General features: G+C 51.7%; 1 protein-coding gene and 2 non-coding genes across 3 annotated transcripts in view; 2 read left to right on the forward strand and 1 right to left on the reverse strand.

Moving 5' to 3' along the window:
• Nucleotides 1–15288, reverse strand: part of Rab11fip4 (RAB11 family interacting protein 4) — a 62792-nt gene extending 47504 nt beyond the window's left edge. Inside the window, exon 1 of the mRNA XM_050128676.1 lies at nucleotides 15075–15288. The gene's annotated coding sequence lies outside the window, so the exon portion shown is untranslated. The remainder of the gene's footprint in view (nucleotides 1–15074) is intronic.
• LOC126492482 (U6 spliceosomal RNA) lies at nucleotides 11241–11348 on the forward strand. Its single transcript, XR_007589601.1, has one exon. It is a non-coding gene; the product is annotated as a U6 spliceosomal RNA (small nuclear RNA).
• Nucleotides 14774–14881, forward strand: LOC126492495 (U6 spliceosomal RNA). The gene has a single exon (XR_007589612.1). It is a non-coding gene; the product is annotated as a U6 spliceosomal RNA (small nuclear RNA).
• Nucleotides 15289–16367: the final 1079 nt, after the last annotated feature.

Raw genomic sequence — 16367 nt, forward strand, 5'->3', positions numbered from 1 at the left:
CAAAGGCCTTTTTCCAGAACAGATCTGGGAGACCCCCTCTATCCCGCGGGGCTTGGACCCCAGTAAGGATAATTTCCTTTTTTAAAGAAATTGTTTGTTTTTAAGACAGAGTTTCTCTGTGTAGCTGGGACTTGCTATGTAGACCAGGCTGGCCTCCAGTTAGTTCACAGAGATCACCCGCCTCTGCCTCCCAGGTGTGGGATTAAAGGGTGCGTACCACCACACCCAGCCTCCGGCAGCTGATTCTTAACAAGAACCACCAATTATTGCCCGCCTGCTGTATGCCTCCCTCTCCGCGCTTCTCGCTCTCACCAGCTACCCCTCAGCTGTCACTGGGTCCATACCACAGGTGAGGAAGAGTGGAGGCCTGGGGACAGAGCTGAGACCTGCCTCTGATCTGCCTGGGCCAGGAGGGCTTCCGCTTCGCTCTGTCACCTGTACAGCACGAGTCCACTGTCCAGCCCAGGGGTTTTTCACAGTGCAGCTCACACCAGGTCTTGGGGACATGCCCACACAGACCTCAGCTGTGTCCACTTTTAGCCCCTCCTCAGTCCCATGAATGGACATGCAGGCTGGGATCTCGCACGAGGCTCTCTGACACCCCTTAGCATGTCCCTGAAATTCTAGCTATCTGCTTCATTCTCAGCCCAAACTGAGATCCTCCGCAAGGGACGGACACTCCCGAGGAGCTGGTCATTAGTCTTAGGAAAACACACATGCGTGCGCACTCACACACCCAACAACTACTGCTGGATATGGATGGGTGTAGACTGGTTTTTCAGATCAGAAGACACTAAAAGGCTTATAATTCCACTCTGAAAGCAAACAAATTCCTCAAAATTGTCTCCTTCATCACATCCGTGGAAAACACCCCAAGCCACGGCAAACAGACAGAAAGCAACAGTCTCTAGGCCGGGCCGGGACCCAGCATCAGTAAGGCAGAGAGCCGGGAGCAACTCCAGGAGGGCCCAATGCCACCAGTTTATTTAGGCCTGCCCAATCTATCCCTGGATAAACAGAGGGACAGGCTGGTGTGGGGACCAGGGCTGGCCTCTCTTCTCTAGGCACACACACACAAGTCCTTTGTGGCTTCTCTGCCAGGGCTGGGCTCAGCAGAGGAAAAGCAAAGCCGCCTGCCTGGCCTCGGGACACTGAGCCACTGTATTCAGGTGGAAACTGGAGAGGCTGAGCCCAGAGGAGGCCCTTTGCGGGGAGGAGGGTGCCCTAAAAAGGAGCTGTCTTCAGGCCAGGCTTCCTGCTTTCCCAACTTAACCACAAGGCTACATTTATAGGGGTGAGGCCCCCTGGCATCCACTCTGCTCAGGCTACAGCCCCCAACAGCTCAGTTGCAGACTACCTGTACTTCCCTAGGTTCTCAGCTTGGGGCTCTCACCCGAATGGCAGGGCAGAGGGCAGCTCAGTCACCTGGTGTTATTCTGTTTTTGTTTCCTCTTTGGTTGCCTTAAGTCTTCCATGGCTGAGCCACCTCTCCTGCCCATTTGTTTGCTTTTGAGGCCTTGTGTATTCTAGGCTGGTTTTAAACTGGATATGTCACTGGGATAAATCTTCAGCGCCTCATGCTCCCGCCCCCTCCCGAGTGTGAAGATTACAGGGATGCATGCTGAGAGTCGAACCCAGGAGCCTCGTGCACGCTAGCCAGCGGTCTACTGACTGAGTTACACCCCCGGCCTCTGTTTTATTTTATTTTCATTTTGTTTGGCTAAAACAGGACTTTTAAATCCTCACCCTCCTGGTGCAGCTTCCCGAAGTGCTGGAATGACAGGCACACACCACCGTATCGGGCCCCTCTCATTATTGGCGGTGGTTGCACTCTATAGAAAGTTGCCACCAGCCCTGAATCGGCGAATACCAACTTCTGCGATGACCCAGAAATTTTCAACACCTGAGCCCGCTGGAGGTACAGACTTCCCCCTGTGCCTGCCTCAGTTCAGATGTGGTCTGCCTCGGGCTTCAAGTCCCATCCTTCTCTCTTTCCCTGGGGATGGGGTGTCTTGTCTAGCCCGTGGCTTTACATCCCATTGCGTGTTGATGCCCAGTCTGGACCTCTGCCCTGAGCTCCAGACCCCTGCACCCAGCTGCTTGGAGGAAGTTGTTGGGGTGACGTAGCCATCAGACCTTAGAAAGCAGAAGGCAGAGGACTTCAGGGGATCTCACAGGGCCCCAGAGCAGGAATGATCTTGCCAAGTGGTCCAAAAAAGAAGCAAGAAGGTAGAAGTTTTGTAACTCTCTTGGCCAGTCATGAAAGGCAGAGGGCTCCAGGGATGGCCCCTATGGTGGGCCTACAATAGCACACACTTCTGAAGACAGGAGAATGAGGGCCTAGAACCCACAGGAGTCTGAATGCCTGCTTCCACTTGTTGATAACACGGCCCCAGTAACTGAGAGACATCCAAAGGGAACATGTCCACATATCAGATGCCTAGATTCCCCCGAAAGCTGCCATGTCCCTCGGCCCCACTCCCACTGCACCAAGCTAGCTAACTACACAGGCATTTACCCAGATCTCATTGAGTGAACAGCCCACTCTCAGCCTCTCTCAGCAAGTTCTGAGTCTGTACTCAACGGCTGTCACCACTGTAGACCAAGCTACTCGCCTCTCAACACAAATTTTAAAAATATGTATTGCATGTAAGCTTCATCTATAGCACAACAACTACAGCAGGAGAGATATTACCATGTCACACAACCCTGCCATCCGGAAAGTAACTCTGCTCTTGAAGCAGAGTCCCTAAGATTCACTCCTATCAGCTCCGGCCACAGGCTGGGCATCAGCTCCTTAGACTCGTTCATCCTGTCTGCCACCTCTCCACCACTTCCACACCCATTCCTGGGAACCCTTCTGTTCTCTGTCTCTACATGGCCGACCTTCTCCTGCCATGGTGTTGTGCATCAAGGCCCAGGTCTCACACATGTTAGGGAGTATTCCACCACTGAGCTACACCCTAGCCCCAACCTTTAAAATATTTTTCATGATTTTGAATTATGTGGATATGTGTTTGTGTGTGGGTATGTGCAGAGTGCTGGTGTCTGAGGTGGCCAGAAGCGCCCTGGCACCCCCCTATCTAATACCAGAGTTACAGGCACTTGTGAGCTGCCCGGCATAGGTGCTGGGAACCAAACTCGGGTTCTCTGTAAGAGCAGCAATTGTGCTTAACTGTTAAGCCATTTTGCTCACAGAAGGAACATTCAGGGTCAGGTTCCAAACACATGGTGGTTGGTGGCTGGAACAGCATTTGCTGCCCAGCCCTCCTGCTAGGTAGCCAACTTTCTCAAGGTACCTCATGAGAGCTACTATCAACTTCCCCTTTGCTGGCCCATGGGAACTTTAGGGAGAGCTTGTTGCTTGTTCCTTTGTTACTGTTTGCTGAGACTCACTATAGGCCCGGTGCTGCTCTAGGCACAGGCTATCATGGCCCTTCTGAGGTGAGACCGTGAAGGCAGGGGTGGAGGGTGCTGGGTGTGTTCTGTGTCACTCCAGCCGGAGAGGTGATGGTGACGAAAGTGAGCGCTTCCCAGAGGCTGACTCCAGGGGCTGGAAGGAGCTTGTTATTAGTTAGCCTGCTCTGGGTCCACTGGGTAGGGTGCAGCCGGCTGCGTCTTCAGTGCAAGTTCCTCAAGCTTCAGCTCCACAACTCTTAAGTGCGTGAGAGGGGCCCTGCCAGTGTGTTCCTGTGCAAAACTAGGCTAAGCTGCGACGCCTTGCCTTTAAAGAGCTTCCGGTCCCATCCGATGTGGATGTACCTGAGGATATACCATTCTTCCCGTGGGCATATACCCACCAGAGGACACGCAAGGCCAGGATGCTAGCCTGCCTATCTTCCAAGCCCTTTCCACTCTGCACAGCAGAAGGAGCCCTGGATAGGGTCAGTCTGCGGCTGCCCAGGGAGCACCTTTGCAGCTCGGTAGCCTTCTGTGAAGAGGGAGGAAGAACCTCTGATCAGAAGGGTCCCAAGTCCAGAGTCCCGAGAGTTTGGCATCAGAACCCCGCTAGATATGAGCCCTGACTCTCACCCCAGACATATTGTATGTTCTTCCAGTCTCTGGAGGCACCATGCCATGAAAGGCACCACTCACCCCAAATAAACCTGCTTTCTGTCACCTTCCCCTTCCTGGGCCCCTCCTTTGGGGCCCCATGGCCCAGTCGGTGTCTAAGAATACCAGGCTGGGGTAAACAAGAGCTGGCACGCTCTCCGTGAGGGCAGGCTCTCCCTTGGCCATTTGCAAGGGGCCAGTTCGGCTGCCCAGGCATTCAATTTCCTTCATTAGAATGGGCCCCGAGCTAGCTGCCACTGACCTCTGGCCCCATTCCATCACAGCGGGGATGAAAGCAGAGAAAAAGGTCGCAAAGGAGCTGCCCTTCCTGAGCAACTGGAATGGGGAGAGCAGTGGGCAGTGGGTGCAGTGCGGGACACTCCAAGGGCAACCCAAAGAGACAGGACACAAAGCCCTTTCCGAGGGCCATCAGGAACGAGCTCACAAAGGTGGCCCTCCACCAAGTACAGCAGGAGAGCCCGTCAGAAGAGAGAGTGAAGGCAGAGGGAGAAAGTGAGACCATAGGAGTCCCAGCTTTTCTGAGCTGAGGGGCCTGGTGGCACCCACCCAGCACCAGACAGGGGGTAAGGTTCACAGGCCGCTTAGACCAAAGGCAAAGATTCCAAGTGTGAATTCTTCCAGAAACTGGGGAAGTTTTGTGTGTCGGTGCACATTAGCATAACAAACGGCCGGCTTTCTAGACTGAGGGTGGCAGCTTCCCGTGGGGCCTCGTGTCCCTGAGGGACATTCAGACCCCTGGGAAGCTGAGTGCCTTGGCTCTGTAGGGCCACCTGCTTTCTCTAGACGGCTCCTGTTTTCTCTACACGGCTGCGGCCTGGTGAATGGGATTGGGAATTTATCAGAGCCCACGGTGTGTGTGGCCAGCAACGAGAAGATGGGGAGTGTGGAGGGTCTTTCAAGGCCAAGCTGTGCTAAACCGCCAGCTGAGCTGCAGCTGGCCAGCAGGGGTGCGGTGGCTCATACACACACACACACACACACACACACACACACACACACACACACACACACAGGGGCCACTTGCCAGAAGGACAGCCAACTGAATAACTTTACCAAAAGACTTGGGAAAATCTCTTCACCTCTCTCGGCCTCACAACAGGCTCAACAGGCAGGTGGAATCCTAGCAACTCAGGAGGCTGAGGCAGTTGACGGCTAGCCTGGGCTACATAGAGAAAGCCTGTTTTAAAACAAAAGAACAGCAGATCTCTGTGAGTACGAGGCCAGCCTGGTCTACAGAGCTAGTTCCAAGAGAGCCAAGGCTACACAAAGAAAATCAGTTCAAAATAAATAAAATAATTCTTTGAGATTAACATTTTAGTGCTTAAGAGATGACTCAGCAGGATAAGAATACTTTTCGAGGTCTTACATTTGGTTCCCAGAACCCATACGGTAGCTCACAAATGTCTGTAACTTCAGTTCCAGGGGAATCTGATACCCTCTTCTGGCCTCCACAAGCACCAGGCACACATATGGTACACACATAAACACACATGCAGGCAAAGCACCCAAACACATAAAATAAATCCTTTCTTTAAATTAAAAATTTAAAGTTGGCATCTAACACAGCACAGGTTAGCCTTGAATTATTATTCTATGTATGTGTAGCCTTGAACTTCTGGTCGTCTTGCCTCTCCTACTCTAGAACGCACCAGGGCTGGTTTATGTCACACTGGGAATCAAACTCAGGGATTCGTGAATGCTAAGTAAGCTCTCTACCAATAAGCTACATCCTGGCTGCTAAAATTTGTTTTAACAAAGCTAACCTGTGCAATAACGCTTTCACTAACAGCAAACAAGGTGGGGGTCCCACTCTCCTGCAGGTGAGAAAACAGAAGTCAGGAAACTAGAGGCAGCAAAGAGGCGAACCGTGTACCGGGTGTCTAACTGTCCCCTCCCCAGGACTGTCAGCTGACTGGTGGGGCTGGGAAGCCTGGGGGCTGACTGTGCTGCAGGACTGGACAGCGTGGACCTGGGGACAGGGGTGGGAACAGCTGTGACTCTAAACCTGAGGCCAGACAAGTGAGCTTCTCAGCATTCTGATTCTCAAGTCCGCCCAGGATTGTGGGACAGTGAATGGAGCTTGCAACCTGCACTCAGCCAGCCAAGGTGTGAGGACAGTGCTGTCACAGGGCCAGGGAAAGACCCTGAACTAGAGCAGAGTTTAAGGGAGCAACCCTGAAGAAGGAGCAGGCCCTCTACAACCCATGTCCCCGTCTAAGAGATGAAAAGTCTTAACCGTTGCCCAAATGGTGCCAGTCCCTGACTCCCTCCCAGAATCTGGCTGAGAATAGCAGCCCATCATCTCTGCTCCCTGTGACAAGCAGCGGCACTGATACTGCCCTTTGATTACAAGCTCCCAGAGGGAGGAATACAAATAAAATAGCCCTGGCAGTAGCAGCTGCCCTGTGAGGAGTGGGCCCACGCGATGGGAAGGTTGCCGCCAGCTGTGCTTGCAAGGTGCTGTTTGACAGGCCATAGGAGGCTGGGAGTCCCTTACCCTGATAGCACAGGACATGACACGGCTTTTCCTGGCCACATTCACACATGTGAAGGCACAATGGGGTGGCTGTCAGGCTTGGAGTCTAGCAAGGAGAAACAGATGGACTGGGAGAAAGGTAAGCGCAGTTCGCTCTGCAGGACAGAGGGGGTTCAGGGACTGTGGCTTTCGGGCCAGCTGAGAACACACGAGCCCCAGCAACTCCAAGACTCCAACCAAGTCCTAGAACCCTGGGGACTCCCTCCAAAGGGTGCTTGTTTTATAAGAGGACCATGCCTCGATGGCTTCCCTGCCCTGATGATTCGAGCTTTACTGTTCTGGGGACAGTTTACTGGAACCCCGAGATGGGAGTGGCAAAGTACAGAGCTGACTTCATGGTCAGGCTCAACCAAGGCTTTTCGGGGTGGGGGGCCTAAGGGGCCAACAAGGCAGTGCTTTCAGTGTAAGCCTGGAGACCTGCGTTTGATCCCTGGTACCCAAATAAAGGCGGAGAGAACCTACTCCCCAAGGTTGTCCTCTGACTTTCACACATGTACTGTGGCACGTGCGCCCTACCCCCCACATGACGCACACACAGCTGAGAACTGTGCATGCAACCATACAGCTGGCTGCACCTTAAAGCCACCAGGGCAGCTTGGCAAACTCCCAATGACTGGTCAAACTGCAGACCAATTAAATCTGGGAGGCTTTAAGGCTCCCCGGTGAGCCCGTGTGCGACCTACCAGCGCTTCCAGTAGACAGGGCACATGCATAAATCGCCTGGAGGTCAGAATGTAGGAATCTGTGCAGCCCAGGCTGGGTGGTCTAATCAGCTACCAGGACACACATATGGATGGGCACAAGTCACGAGGGGAGCGGCAAGGCCGTTAGCTGTCCCATGTGTGTTCCGGTGGAGAGGAATGGCCTCCCAGGGCAAGTGTGAGTGCAAACACCTCCCCATTCTGTTTGACAGTTCAGAGGGGCTTGGTTTGTCACAGCTCTGAGGGGCTTCTGTGCCGAGGAAACCAGTCTCTTAAGGATTCCCAGAATGACTTGTATAGTCAAGTTCCCAGAAGTATCCTGTGTCTTATAGTGCTTTTTAGTTGTGTGCTTTAGGGGCTAAATCTGAAGGGCTGGAGGTATAGACAGTGAGGAGAAGCCAGGCCAGGCTGGGGAGTTTTACTGCCTAACCTCTAACTCTGGGGTGGGGATTTTAAGTTCAGAGCCATTTTTCAAAAGCCAAGGTGTCCACATGTGTCTGAGTTGCTTCTTCATCTGACCCAAAGACTACTTACTTACTGTTTTTTTGTTTTGTTTTGTTTTGTTTTTTTTTTTAGAAAGGGTTTCTCTGTGGCTTTGGAGCCTGTCCTAGAACTAGCTCTTGTAGACCGGGCTGGCCTCGAACTCACAGAGATCTGCCTGCCTCTGCCTCCCGAGTACTGGGATTAAAGGCGTGCGCCACCACCGCCTGGCTTTACTTACTTATTTACTTAATCATTTGGCTGTTGTTTGGAGACAAGTCCCTGGTTCCTAACATGGGCTGGCCTGGAACTCTCCACCTCCTGGCCTAGGCCTCAGCACTGGAATTATCTGTACCACACACCCAAATTTATAGAGATCCGCCTGTCTCTGACTCCCGAGTACTGGGATTGAAGGCGTGCACCACCACCGCCTGGCTTCAAAGACAGATTTTTTTCCAATGGGTGCCTTACACAAGAACTTGAAGTACCCTACCCCAAACCTAGTCAGGCTTTATACACTGGTCAGGGCCTGGGGAGGCGGCAACCACTTATCCCGTCCTACCTGGCACTGTGACACCTGTCTCATTCTCCCCCCGGGAAGGTGGCAGTGGCCAGAACGCAGGAGTGAGTCTTAGTAGTCATTGATCTCAGGAGTCACAAGAACAATGGTCCAAGTGTCCCTGTGCTCCAGAGAGGATGCCCTAGACAGGCATGTCCTGGTGCAGGGGAGGGCTGGGGGAACCTGCTCCCAGGGAACACAGCAGAGGTAGAAGGAAGGCCGCCTAGGAGAGGGAGGGAACACCAGTTTGCAGGTGGGAGGATCTTGTTGCCAGAGACACTTAGGGTCAGGTAGGGTAGGAGCAGGTACTGGGCTCTGTATACAGACTATTGATGAGCTCTGGTCAAAGGGCCCTTCATTGTTTCAACAAAGTCACCCAGTCCTAGTGTGTCATTCCTTAAGGCACAGAAGTGAACCAGAGATAGCTCTGACCACCTGAATCTAGTGATTAACAACAATAAAAACAATTATTATTTGATAACTATTTTATCGCTATTTTTCAAATAAGGATCCCGTTTGAAAAATAGTTTGCTCAGTACCACACAGCCTACCCATCTCACAGACAGCGTCCCTGTATGTGTAGACTATGTTCACAGTGAGCTGAGTCCCTGTATGTGTAGACTATGTTCACAGTGAGCTGAGTCCCTGTATGTGTAGACTATGTTCACAGTGAGCTGAGTCCCTGTATGTGTAGACTGTGTTCACAGTGAGCTGAAGAAGGACTTAAGGGAAGGTCTGGGGTAATGACACAGAGGGGAGGCTTAGGCAAGACTAGAGGGGACAGGAAGTCAGCATAGGGGCTGTCACAGTAACCCGACAATGATCATGGAAAAGGCTGGGCCTGGGAACTGCACGGGTCACGTGTTGCATTAACTTCCAGGGGTGGCATGCCCACAGTCTGCTAGACTAGTTCTTCCTTGCGGTTGTGTAGCCCAGGAACTCTAGAGGATGGATAGGTGGAGGGAACAGACACACGTGACCGATTGGGAGTGTGGGGCCAAGTATTTTTGGTCTCTGAGTAAAAGCTGTCAACCAAACCCACAATGTCAGCACAAGTTTTGTTTTCCCCAGAGGAGGAAGTGGCAGCTAAGCCCCAAATGCATTGCACACCACGCCCTGAGTCAGTTGGATTTGTATTTCTACAGCAAAGATTCTGGGGCTTAAAGGGGTTCCAAGAGCCTAGAAGGTTGGTAAAGAACCTCCTCCAGATGGGAGGTTCCTAGGGTGCCTAGGGTCATTCAAGGTCCAGAGGCATAATGGCTCAGCAGATTAGAGATGCCTCCAAGAACAATGACCTGAGTTTGACCTCAGAATCCACACGGTGGAAGGAGAGAACCAACTAACTCCCAAAGCTTGTCCTCTGACCTTCATTTGTATACACACACACACACACACACACACATTCACACTCACACAAATATAATGAAGTTCAGAGGCTAAGAAGCCCAGGTCATCTCCAGGCTCCCTGCAGAGGAGGCCCTTTCTGGGGTGTCTCTCAACCTCTGAGCTATCTCTCCAGCCCTCTGGGGTATCTCTTATTTATATTCACCTCACAGTTCCCTGATCTATACCCAGACAAAGGTCTCCAGGTCAGGACCTCTGTGTTCAGGTGATGCCAGCAAAGCGGGTTTAGGGCAACACTCTTCTGCCTTGTCACTCAACCTGGGGGCTCCTGTGATGCTCAGGTTGTCTCCTAGCAACAGCGTGCTCCTGATGAGGGACCAGGACAAGCTCTGCAAGTCCTTCTTAGTATAGCTCCTTTCACCCAGGAGGGGGCAAAGGGGCAAGGAGGGGTCTGGGATGCAGAGAAGCCACAGGGTAAGTGGAAGGGAATTGGCTAGCAGGAGTCCTGGGCGCAGACCACTGTGACAGCCCAGGCATCTCTAAGCCCTTCCCTTAGACAAGCGCCTTAGTTGTCAGCGTCTCAGCTTCCTCACAGTGGATACAGCGGAGTGTAGTCTAAGCAGAAAGGATGGTTGGCAGTCAGAGGTCGGCCATGGGCAGTGTGGGCACCAAGTTTGTGCTGCAAATATGCCAACAGCCCACCCCGTCCTGTGTCTGCCTCTTGCCGAGACCTGGCTTCACAGGGAAGGTGCCCTGCGCTAAGATGGAAACAGGAGAAAGACAAGGAGGAGAGGGATGGGCGAGTGGGTGAGGAAGGAGGGACAGGAAGGAGACAGCAATGGCACAAAGTTTGTGGTGACCTAGTGAGGCTTGGTCAGAAAGGCGACATTAGGCCTTGACTTGCTTCTTCCAGGGGACAGCCCTGAGCAATCCCTCTGGGTCTCCTGGGGGGCTATGAGGTAACCCCTGTCAACATCCCACGGGGGAAATGGGAGGCAGCAGTTGGGGGAGAGGGACCCACAGCACTGATTGCAAGAAGCCAGACCATAGCACCTGGGGAGGATGCATGGTGAGGCCCTACGATAAGGACCCTCCTGTTCTTGTAGGTTAGGGATGGGCTAGCCCCTTTCTCTAGCAATGCTCTCCGTTCAGTTCATGAACACGGGACAGCTCGGCAGGACAGAGGTCCAGTGAGGCTGGTCCTGCCCTGCAGAGGGTGCAAGCTTGTCCCAGGGACAGGACACACCACACTTCCAAGCTTCAAGCTCTCATTCTTTACCTGAGCAAAGCACTTGTCCCTAAATTGTACTTGAGCAGGACAAGCACCCCCCCCCCCCACTGTCCTAAGAAGTCAGCCTCAGAGATACAGTATTCCTGCCACCTACCCTACCCAGGGCCTCTTCTACCCTATAAATGCTGGCTGGGAATGTAGCTCAGTGGGTAGCGTGTTTGCGTCACATATATGAAGCTCTGGTGTAGTGGTACATGCCTGGAATCCTAGGATTCGGGGGCAGGGAGGAGAGGACCAGCTTAAGACCATCCTGGGGTGCTCGCTTCAGCAGCACACAAACTAAAGGTGGAGCAATACAGAGCGGATTAGCACGGCCCCTGTGCAAAGGGCGACACACAAACTCATTAAGTGTCCCATTTATTTTTTTTCCTTGAGACAGGGTTTCACTGTGTAACAGCCCTGGCTATCCTAGAACTCATTCCAGGCTGACTCACCAAGATCCACCTGCCTCTGCCTCCTGAGTCCTGGGATTAAAGATGTGCACCACCACTGCCTGGCAAGAGTCCCATATTTTTAATAAAAGTATGTACTTTACAAAAAAAAAAAGTTTTAAAAGACCATCCTAGGCTACACAGTGAGCTCCAGGCCAGCCTGGCCCACTTGAGACCTAGTTCAAAAACAAAAGGAAACCCAAACCCAGCTGCCCCTGGTAATGCTGGTCATTCAGGTCCAGTCTCATCCCTATGGTAACAGCCTCTTTCCTACTGAAGACTTCCTTACTCCTTTTCCAATACAGCCCCTCCTTCCTTAATTAGAATTCATTGTGGATTTTTTTCCCCTTGACATCTGTAAAATATTTACAATAAAAGACATACTCAGAGTGGAAACAACAAGATAAAAATAAGCCACAGAGAAAAAGGAGGACAGCAGTCACACTGACAGACAGACAGACAGCATGTGGATTTGTAGGCCTCACAGGGGAACTCATGCTAACTGAAGTGATTCTCACCATCTGATGAGGGTCCATTAGGAAAGAGCGGGTGCCAAGCCCAGCGCAGAATGACTGAGCAGAGGACAGATCCAGCTTGTAAAGAAGGTTCCAGGGGCGAGTACCAGGGAGCTACCACTCACACCCCCCACAGGGCACTTCCCATGGAGTGGTGGGGATGGGATGGAGATGGGAGAGCCCAGATAGCCAAGCCTGGAGCAGGACTCCGGAGAGAGACGGGAGCTCTAAAGGAGGAGGCTCTACTTCCTTCCTGAGGTGTCCCATGTCACCCGGAGCTGAGCTCCTACCTACAGTCAGGACAGAGGCCCTGCAGGTGGAAGGACAGCCACTTGCCATCAGCCCCAACACTGACAACATGCCTCTAACCCGCCACTCATCTTCACAGAACTTCAGCTTAGATTAAAAACGTCTTTCTGGGAGCTGGAGAGAAGGAGCAACGGGTAAGAGCAGCCGTTGCTCTTGCAGAGGACCAGGGTTCGGTTCCCAGCATCCCCCTGCACGGTGGCTCAAACCATTCATAACTCCCTTTCCAGGGGAATGCGATGTCCTTTTCTGCCCTCCTGGGGCACTGCACAAGTAAGGTACAGGGACGTGCATGCGAATGAAATACCCATACATATAAAACAAAAGTAAGTAAACCTCAAGCAAACAACTGCTTCAGGAGAGCCCTCTGGCAGGAAGCCTGTAACTACAGTGCTGGGGCAAGGCAAGCCTGGGGTGAGCAAGGCAGTCTGGGCAGGGTAAATACTCAGCTTCCTACACTGTTGGGCCAAGAGACTTAGTTCAGGTAGACATGGAAGTCTCTGTATGAAGGGCCTTAGAGAGAGACTGAGACAAGGATCTGGGAGGAACTAAATAGACCCCCAAATATGCTACTTTAACATAGTATTATTTTGTGGGTTGTTTTGTTTTGAGACAGGGTTTCCCTGTCTATCCCTGGCTGTCCTGGAAGTGTCTCTGTAGACTAGGCTGCTCTCGAACTCAGAGAACCTCCTGCCTCTGCCTCTTGAGGGCTGGGATTAAAGGTGTGCACCACCATGCCTGGTTGATATAAGATTTTTCTGAGTTAAAGACAATAGAGAAATAGCAGACATCACATGTGGAGAAGCAGGCTAGATATCGCCCTTCATGAAGAAGACTTGAGCCAGGCATCGCGGTTCATGCCTGTAATCCCAGCCCTTAGGAGGCTGAGGTAGGAGGGTTGCTATGAGATCAAGCCTAGCTTAGGCTACAGTAAGACTTCATCTAAAATTTAAACAGAGAAAAATAAGTTAAAAAAAAACAAAAAAGAGGAGGAAGGGAGAGTGACAACATGAATTTGTAAGTTTATGCCAAAACGAGAACAGCAAGGATGCTGATCCCCAGCCTTGGATACAAAGCAAGTTTCAGGCTGAAGGTTAACTACATAGTGTGTGTGTGTGTGTGTGTGTGTGTGTGTGTGTGTGTGTGTGTGTGTTGTGGGGGGTCAGGCAGAGACTGAGACACACATATACAGAGAGACCAGAGGGAGGGCAGAGAGGAAAGAGAGAGGAGAGTGGAGGGCAGAGAGAGGAGGAGAGAGGGAGAGAGAAAGACTGAGTGATATTGAGATTTCTTTGGTCAGTTTAATTTGAGGGTTCTAGAGAGAGGGTCTGGGAGAGTAGAGAAAACCCTCTTACTCTCCTGCAGAGACCATTCCTTTTCCCACAGCGTGCAAAGGGCTAACCTGGCGGTGGAGGGCTTGCACCTCCATACCAGAGGCCCTGGGGTCAGGCTCTAGCATGCTGCCCACACAAATCCAAAGGGTTATGCTATATCATAGTATTTTAGCCATTTTCGCTTTCCTGGTCACAAGAATGTAGCAGGAACCAAATGAGCTCAGCTGTTTACCTTTAAGGAGCCCTCTAAACATTTCTCCCCTGGGATCAGATGGTCCCCACCCTGCAGGAAGGCCTAAGGTTGAGTTTCCCAGTTCAGCAGGAGCAGCTGATGACAAAGGGGTGGGGACAACGGTGGGTGGCAGTCAGGGATATAGGACTGACCACCGCGGGAGCCCAGCACCCCTGGGGCAAAAGATATCAGCCAACTAAAATCTGCTTTATAATCTGAAATTCCAGCATTTTCTAGGCTGTGTTCTGCAGGTATTCTTGGAGAAACACCGATAACCACTCCCAGGCAGGGAAAATAGTGGTAAAGAAAGGGATTTTTGCTGTAGGCCCAACCCAGGATACCAAGGCCCCAAAGCCTTGCTCCCAAGTTTAATTTCACAATTTGGGGTGGGTGGGTGGGTGGGTAGAGAGATGGCTCCAGTGGTTAAGAGCATTGGCTGCTCTTCCAGAGGGCATGGGTTCAATTCCCAGCACCCATATGACAGTTTACAACTGAGATTATGGTTCCAGGGGATCCAATGCGCTCTTCCGGCCTCGGTGGGTACGGCACACATGTGGCATGCTTAAAAGCAGGCAAAATACTCATACACATAAAATAAAAATAGATAGGCTGGACAGAGTGGTACACATCTCTAATCTCAGCACTCCAGAGGAACTCAGCGAGGATCTGTGTGAGTTCAAGGCCAGCCTGCTTTACAAAGTGAATTCCAGAACAGCCAGAGCTACATAATAGAGATTCTGTCTCAAAAAAAAAAAAAAAAAAAAAAAACTGACTAAATAAATAATTATCTTTTTTTTTTTAAAAAAATAATGTTTATTAAAGAAAATCACAATTTGGAACCCAGCATGGTGGCATATACCTACTACTAATACAGCTACTTTGGAAGCTGAGGTAGGAAGATTGCCCAAGGCAGAAGTCTGAAGCCAGACTGGACCACGTGGAGACTTCCATCTCAAATAAACAGTCATGAGTGCTCACTTCAGCAGCACATATACTAAAACTGGAAAAATACAGAGAAGATTAGCATGGCCCCCTGCACAAGGCTGGCATGCAAATTCGTGAAGGGCTCCATATATAAAACAAACAAACACGAATTAACTCTGCCGCCAAGGCCGGTCAAGTAGGCTTACTTTTGTCTACTTCCCAAAATCAATGACGGTCAGTTGATTGGTAGGCACTGCCTTCTAACCCCCAGCAGAGACAGGGCCTGGCTTTCTGCTGAGAGGGAGGTACAGAGAGAGAGCGGATCAGAGAAGCAGGAAGCTGAGTACCGTTCCTGCAGAGTCTGTCCTGTCTGTCACTGCAGCAGAGAAGTGGAGACAGGAACCCGGAGGGCCTCACTGCACAAGAGAGTGCCAGCCAGGCTGGAAATGGCACGCTGGTGGATGGAGGAGATGCGGCAAGGAGTGGCCCCAGCGATGTCTACGGCATCTAAGGGTGAGGCCAGGCAGAGGGCACGGGTGAAGATTGGTCAGCAGTGTGGACACTATCACTAGAGATTCCGAGAAAGGAGGGGACAAAGTCTGAGAACAAAGTCCCAGTGTAGCTGGGAGGGGTACTGGGCCTCCTGCTAGCTCTCTTTACGAGTCTTTCTCAAGCACCTATGCATGGTGTGCATTTTGAGGCCTCTGACCTGCTCTCTTAAGTGCTCCTGGGTTTCTGGGTTGGAACGAGTCCCTCCCTGGTACAGGGGCGAGCTTCCCATCTGGGATGCATCCACTCAGCCAGCGAGTCCCAGCTGTGCACCAGGCACAGTGCGGAGTTTTGGAGGCACACACTTGGGGACCCAGGGGAGGTTCTGGACGTGGATGAGAGAGACTGGAGAGACGAGTGTCCGGTGTGAAGGATGTGACCAGGGTGGACGGGCGGGAAGAGGGCACTGGTGGTAGTACCTAATCACAAAGGGCAGACAGGGTCGGAGGTAGGAGAATCGTCTGAATGCACAGGTTGGTTTATCGACCTGACACAAATCTAGATATATCTGGGAAGAGGGAATCTTAACTGAGGAAAATTCTATCAGATTGGCTGTGGGGCAATATTGATGTGGGAAGACCCAGTCCACTGGATCTGTGCCATCTTTGAGCAGGTGGTCCTGGGGTATAAAAGAAGCAGGCAGAGCAAGGCAGTAAACAGCATTCCTCCACGGCCTCTGCCCTGCTCCTGCCTGGAGCTCTCGCTCTGACTTCTCTTAGTGACCGAGTGCGACTATCCTGAAGGAGCCCTCACTCAGCAGCCTGGCTAAAGCCTCTCCGTCGAGAAGCCAGAATCCCACCGCAACTAACATTAGCGTTGTAGTTGCTAGCATGATGTCACTATCCCTCTCATATGGACCTTTGACGCTGACATCAATGGCTCTTGGATTAACATCAAGGCCTGGATGAGTTATGAGCTTGGGCAGGCTCTCCCGCCTTTCCTCAGGTGTTTTCTGGGGATCTCAAGGCTGTTAACTTTGCTGCCTCCTTGTATCTCTGTGACCTCATCGGCCATAATCCCGTGGGGAGTCTATAGGAGCCATCCTATGATCTCATTTGGGTTTCTTAGCAACCTTTTGAAGATAATAGTCT

The sequence above is a fragment of the Alexandromys fortis genome, unplaced genomic scaffold, assembly GCF_014885135.2.
Source record: "Alexandromys fortis isolate MF-2015 unplaced genomic scaffold, M_Fortis_MF-2015_v1.1 scaffold_80, whole genome shotgun sequence".
Classification (NCBI taxonomy): domain Eukaryota; kingdom Metazoa; phylum Chordata; class Mammalia; order Rodentia; family Cricetidae; genus Alexandromys; species Alexandromys fortis.